Source organism: Rhinatrema bivittatum, unplaced genomic scaffold (assembly GCF_901001135.1).
Source record: "Rhinatrema bivittatum unplaced genomic scaffold, aRhiBiv1.1, whole genome shotgun sequence".
NCBI classification, from domain to species: domain Eukaryota; kingdom Metazoa; phylum Chordata; class Amphibia; order Gymnophiona; family Rhinatrematidae; genus Rhinatrema; species Rhinatrema bivittatum.
In genome coordinates, this window is record NW_021820692.1 from 139531 (window position 1) to 146781 (window position 7251).

Genomic DNA, 7251 nt, shown 5'->3' on the forward strand with positions numbered 1-7251 from the left:
CAAATTGATTTCACTCACATGACTCCATCAAAAGGATACAAGTCCATATTAGTTGCAATCTGCACCTACACTGGATGGATTGAAGCGATTCCTACAAGAACAGAAACAGCCAAAGAAGTTACTACTTTGCTTCTATATCAAATATTACCGCGATATGGACTTCCTAGACAAATCAATTCTGACAATGGGCCAGCTTTCACCAGTGATGTCACTCAACAACTAAGCAAAATTCTGGGCCTTAATTGGCATCTACATTGTACCTGGAGACCACAAAGCAGTGGATCAGTTGAACGAGCTAATAGAACTTTGAAAAGTCAATTAGCTAAGTTATGTCAAGAAACAAAAACCAAATGGCCAGATGTTCTTCCATTAGCTCTATTGCACATGCGATGTACTCCCAGAAAGTCTGGCCTAACGCCTTATGAAATGATGTATGCAAGACCACCACCACTTCCATCATTTCCTGACTCACTACAAATCCAAGGAAAAATGTCACTCAGCAAGCAATTAAAAGGATTACATGATACAGTAAAAGCAATTCGTACTTATACATGTGAAAATGAACCATTGATTCTAATTACACCAACTCATAAATTTCACATTGAAGATTCCGTATGGATAAAGGAATGGGATGAATCCGACTGTCTCAAACCTCGATGGAAAGGACCATATACCATACTGTTGACTACTCCTACTGCTGTTAAAGTCTCTGGTTGCCCATCTTGGATCCATTGGACTCGAATCAAACCTGCTTCCAAAAATTGGCAGGTTTCCAAGACTGGAGATCAACAACTAAAATTCAACAGAATTGTTAGAAACTGAAGCTCAAGCTTTATACAGAAAGTATACTGTATACTACTAATAGAACATAATATAACATCTAACAAATTATAATAATATGTTTATTTCTTTTCCTTCTTTTCAGGCATAAAAATATATGTCGACTTCATCTCTTTGGAAGTGGGCCATCTGTGCTCTTCTTCTTCTTAACTTAAGCCTTATATGCCCATCTGAAAATCCTTGGAAATGGTGTATATGCGCTATTTATATCATCAGTTCTGCTCTACTATGGATCGTCTAAACTATCATCAAAGAAGCCACTACATTATGTTCCTAATGATATTACTGATGTTTACAATAACAGAATCTTTCCAATCTTCATTAAGTCAAAACTGCTCAGAATGCATCAAACAAGTACGTACTTCAACCAAAGATGGATTTCAACTTGTTTCTACAATAATACATCAATCACATCCTCCAGCATCCTGTATATCGAAACCTATTTGTTCTTTGAATACTACTCAAGGATATCAATCATTTCATCGATGTTCTTCAAGCAACAAAATCATCTGTCATTCTCCAACTACTCCTAGATATTACAACATCACCATTACAGCAGGTCTTCCTAAAGACCCAAAAACAAGCACTATACCAACTGGAGAAGGAATACTATATTATGTTAATTCGACACGAGTCATGATAGGAGGTGCTTCCATTGCCACACTCACCTTCGATTCTTGTGAAGCAATTGATAAACATCCCAAGGCTGTTAAGTGTGGATCCTCTTCTTGGAAAGTAGAATATGAATCCAATCATAAGTATCTTTGCCCATATGATCGAGGGCACAACCCTACTAATTGGTTACCATGTGCAGGAAATATTCGACTATCTGGATGGAAGTTAGTATGCGACTACACGGGAGGAGGATATTTCGGTTGCTCAGGATTGGGCAGATTGAAAAGAGGAAGTGGTAATATTATCCTCCTTGACTGGATAATCAGGACTGAAGGATCCCCTTGGCAAGAAACATGGGGATTTGGAATTGATGGAACAGGAGAAGATCCTAAAACCTACATCACGATTACACAACGAAGAGAAAAACAACGTCCTATTACATATCAAACTACAATAGTTGGTTATCAATCATTCTTCGATGAAGTTTCTCACCTTGATGAAATGCTCAAGAAACATACTACTTCCTACCAAACAAAGAATATGTTCATCAACTTAGCCGAAAATATAGCCCTTTCTCTAGGGGTGAAGAATTGTTTTGTATGTGGAGGTACAAATATTGGAGAACAATGGCCTTGGGAAGCTAAAGAAATCTTTCAATCTGATTGGAATGCTTTAAATCTCACTAATATAACATATAATCGAAAAAGCAAACCTTATGAATGGGCCCTTCAAACCGATGTTATTGGAATGCAATGTTTATCTCGTGAATATTCCAAATCTTATACTGTACCAGTTGGCAACTCACCATGTACAGGAGTTCTCACAGTTTCAGCAAATGATTATAAATGGTGGCAAACTGAAAATCTTACCATACCTACCTCATTCTGGACTGAACCAATTTTAAATTCTACATGGGAGACAGCTGGAAAATCTTCAACACAATTTATAGCCCCTGATGGATATTACTTTGTATGTGGACGAAGGGCTTATGAGCAATTGCCTTCAAATTGGTATGGTACTTGTTTCTTAGCATCAATACGCCCCAGTTTCTTCCTTCTACCACTTACAGTAGGTGAAACATTAGGTATTCCTATATACATTTCAATGAAACCAAATAAACGTCGAAGAAGGAGTACCAAAGTTCCAATTGGCGATTGGACTGATAAAGAATGGCCACCAGAACGCATTGTGCAATATTATGGACCAGCAACATGGGCTGAAGATGGTTCTTATGGATACAGAACACCAATATATATGTTAAATCGCATTATCAGACTTCAAGCAGTACTTGAATTACTTACCAGTGACTCAGCAATGGCCCTTAATATTCTAGCTAAACAGAATACCAAGCTCATCACTGCAGTATATCAAAATCGATTGGCACTAGATTACTTTCTAGCTCAAGAAGGTGGAGTATGTGGAAAATTTAATCTCTCTAATTGTTGTTTACATATTGATGATAAAAGTCAAGTTATTGAAGAAATTACTGATCGCATGGTGCGACTAGCTCATGTTCCTGTACAAACCTGGTCTGGAGCCTTTGACTGGACTTCATCAATGCCTAACTGGATATCGTCCATTCCAGGATTTAAAGAATTATTCATTCCTGTAATACTATGTTTACTTTCTTGTATTATAATCCCTTTATGTTTTCCTCTTTTCCTCAGGTACTTAAGTACAATGATGGAAACCATAGCTGATCGAAGAGCAGCAGCCCACATTATGATGATGAATCAGTATACTTCAGTTTCTTCAACACTCCCCTCAGACTCAGATTATGAAGATTAACAATTAACAATAAAGTTTAGAATTATCAAGGACCACCATTCTTGTTAGGTCAAGTCTGGCTACAAAGGGGGGGTGCTCCTTTAGGGACCCCTCGTCTCAACCCCGGTGAAGTAACCAACAACCTGACAGAATATTAGGGTCCTTTTATGTAGTTATTGTACTAATTATTGTTGGTCTTTTCAGCTACCTCGTAAGATGATACTTAAGCCTTCTAAAGAAGTTGAAGTATCAAAGGGGGGATTGTAGGAGCTCAGAATCCTATGAACAATCGTTGAATGTGGAAAACTGAAAACTTCTGATTAACAACGCCAGCATTGAAACGCACTGAAACACACAGCCATGTTGAATGCACTAATATTTGACACGCAATGGAATGCACTACGCACTTACGGACTGACACGCAGTGAAACGCACTACCATTTTGTAATTATATTTTTGTACTGTAATAATGAAATTGCTGCTATAAAATGTCCATTATAACATGTCTATTAAATGACGTATGTAATGGTCTGATTGTAAGGTACGCCTACTTGAAATGAATGTACAAAAGCCCGCTCCCTTGAGGGACTGGTATGCAGTTGTTCTAAGCCTTTGTCTTAGCTGCATCTTGCTGGCAATAAAAGTCTATCTTTGCGGATCAGTTGTCCTGGACCTCTTTACTGACTCTTACTGACGGTTACAATAACATCCTCCTCAATACTCTCACCAGCATTGGAATCTCTGGCACTGCACTATCATGGATTAAATCATACCTCCAAAACCGTAGTTATACAGTCCTCACTGACAACATTGAATCCTCTCCCATAAATCTCGACTGTGGTGTTCCCCAAGGTTCTTCTCTTTCCTCAACCCTATTTAACATCTACATGCTCCCCCTCACCAACCTTCTCTCTAAACTTGGTGTTACGCACTTCATCTATGCAGATGATGTGCAAATCCTCATCCCTTTCTCAAATTCTATTCTCACCGCCCTCCAGAACTGGGACACCATTCTTGCCTCTATCAACCAGCTCCTCACTGACATGCACTTATCCCTCAACCCCCATAAAACTGAACTCCTCCAAACACGCCTCGATACCTATTCCCTCTACCCTCTCCTCTACCCCTTTCCCATCCAAAGCACAAAACCTAGGTGTCATACTTGATAACCAACTCACCTTCAAACCCTACATCAAATCTATCCTCAGCAGCTGCTTCTCCAAACTGCAAACCCTCAAAAAACTCAAACCCCTACTTTACTTCTCTGATTTCCGTACTGTACTCCAGGCTATCATGTTTTCGAAAATAGATTACTGCAACGCTCTCCTCCTTGGCCTCCCTGCTATTCACATCAAACCTTTGCAACTTCTCCAAAACGCCACTGCACGCATCCTCTCAAATGTCAGTAAGAAAGACCACATCACTCCCACCCGCATTGATCTCCACTGGCTTCCCATACAATCACGCATAATATACAAAACTCTCACCCTCATTCACAAAAGCATCACCAATGAACATTACAACTGGTTAACCCCTCCATTCCTCCCTCGGACCTCCTCAAGACCAACCCATACCTCCCTACTTGGAACTCTATGTGCTCCTTTTATAAAATCAACAAGACTCATCTCCACCACTAACAGAGCCCTTTCTCTTGCTGGCCCATCCCTCTGGAACTCCATGCCTAGTGACCTACACACTGAAACCTCCACACACACTTTCAAAAAGAAACTCAAAACATGGCTCTTCCTTCAAGCCTAACCCCCTTCACCCTCGATAGCTAACCCCTCCCCCCTATAACCCACCTCTAGCCATTACATTCTACCAGCCCCCCTGTTCCCGACTTCTTTCCCTCGAACAAGCACATAAAACATCAACATACGTATTTTGGAATCCTTGTACATAACCCTACCCGTTCAATTTTGCTCCTACCCCTTCCCAACTCATGTTGCTCCCTTTTGAACCCCTCCTCCAAGCTATCTAGTTTTTTGCTTTACCACTGTGTTTACCTGTTCTTTGTTCCTTGTAAAGGCAATGCCTATATATACCCTGTTTTAAGTTACATGTAAACCGACACGATGTGCAAACGGTTGTCTGTATATAAAACTGTTTAAATACATAAATAAAATAAATAAATAAATAAATATTCAGAGAAGTTAAGAAAATCAATGAGTTCTCTCTACCATAATGCGTAGGATGCAGAAAGAAAGCTGATGCAATACAGGAACTTTGGAGATCACACAGGTCCCTCCTTTAGGATTCCTGTAGGTCTGGTTCCTCTGGGCTTATCTTTTTATTTACTTAATAACATTTATAATCTGCTTATAGTGGATCTGCCAAACTAAACGTTATAATAACAAGTTAAATAATAATCATGGACCATTTATCTCAGCGATCTAAAACAAGGGTTAAAATTTTAAATTTAATCTACTGCTACAGCAGCAACTGAAGTAATTCACGCAGCAGTAGAGTTGCATGATCCCAAGGAAAGCTTCTTATAACTAAATGGGCCATGGACGTTTAGAGTGTCTGCAAGGCTTGCAGGCTAGAGTGAAGCAGACCAATACCTAACTCGATGCAATCATCAACAGTAGAGGACAAAATAGATTGTACATCCAAATTGCCTCTCTCAACTCCCCCAGAGGATTCAGAAACCCAGGAATAAATGGGTTACAGTGGGCTCTGGTAGAACAAGACCTGTAACTCAGACACCCAGTTTCCCCAACTTTGCAGCATCCTGTATATCCACCCCACTACTCCCACACAGAAGTCAGACATCCAGGATTCAAAAACCCAGGAAGGTGAAATTACTACTCGCTGATAATTTCATTTCCTCTAGGACAGGCAAGCCTGTCCACATAAGTGGGTTATGCACGCCTACCAGCAGATAGAGACAGAAACCAAATGACTCGCTGATGTCACCCTCATATAGCCCTGTACTGACGTCAGTGTGCTAGTATTCCGCAAAAGCCAACTGTGGCAACTAATTAACACTAGAACTGTAAGTCCAGCGTTAAAAACACTTCCTCCCCCACTCATTCACTACTTTTTTTTCTTCCAGCGAGCAAAGCACTGGGCTCAGACGAGAAGGAAATGCAGAAGCCGTAACAGACAAAGAAGGCAAACACTTACAAGGCCCTCAGACGACCCGAAGATCTGCAAAGGCCTACGAATTCTACCTCCAATAATATCCCTGAGAAAGGACAAATAGAAAAATCAGTACAGTGCTGTACAGGCAGCGCAGGGCAGGATTGTGGATTGGCCTGCCTCTCAGAGAGGAAAGGAAATTATCAGGTAAGTAGTAATTTCACCTTCCTCTGCATCCAGGCAGGCCAGTCCACACAAGAGGGATGTACCAAAGCTACTTCCTCGTAAGGTAGGAGGCTGCTCGCGCTCTCTTCAACACTGCTTTGGCAAAAGATGCAACTTCTCGAACCCTCACCACCATACAGTAATGCTTGGAGAAGGGATGTAACCAAGATAATGTCACTGCTAGGCAAATCTCCAACAAAGAAAGAAACTATAACTCTGCCCAAGATACCAGTTCCTACATGTAATCCACTTTGAAATGCTGAAAAAAGTTCAAAAAGCAGAATAGAAATCTAAATAAATAAATACCGTTTGCACTGTCGTCGAACGAGCCCTACTTAGCCTGGGTAATGGCAGATCCACATCCACCTAGGCCTCTGTGATCACATCTTTAAGCCAAACTGCCACTGTGGTACGAGAAGCTGTTTCTCATGAAGTACGAAGAGACGATCTGTTCTCCGCAAGGTCTCAGTAACCCTAAGTTAATGCAACAGACACCGAATCTACTCCTCTGGCTGAGGTACGGACCAATTCACAGCCCGCATCTGCTAAAAAGAGGGCAGAGAGATCCATAACCGCTCTGGAATTCACTCCAGAATCATCAACTTCCTAAGAGAGGAGCAGACAAGATCGTGCCACTAGGGCGCAACAGGAAGCAATCTGTAAAGTCATCACCCCTGCTTCAAAGACCTGCTTAAGGATAGCCTCAAGCCCCCTATCATG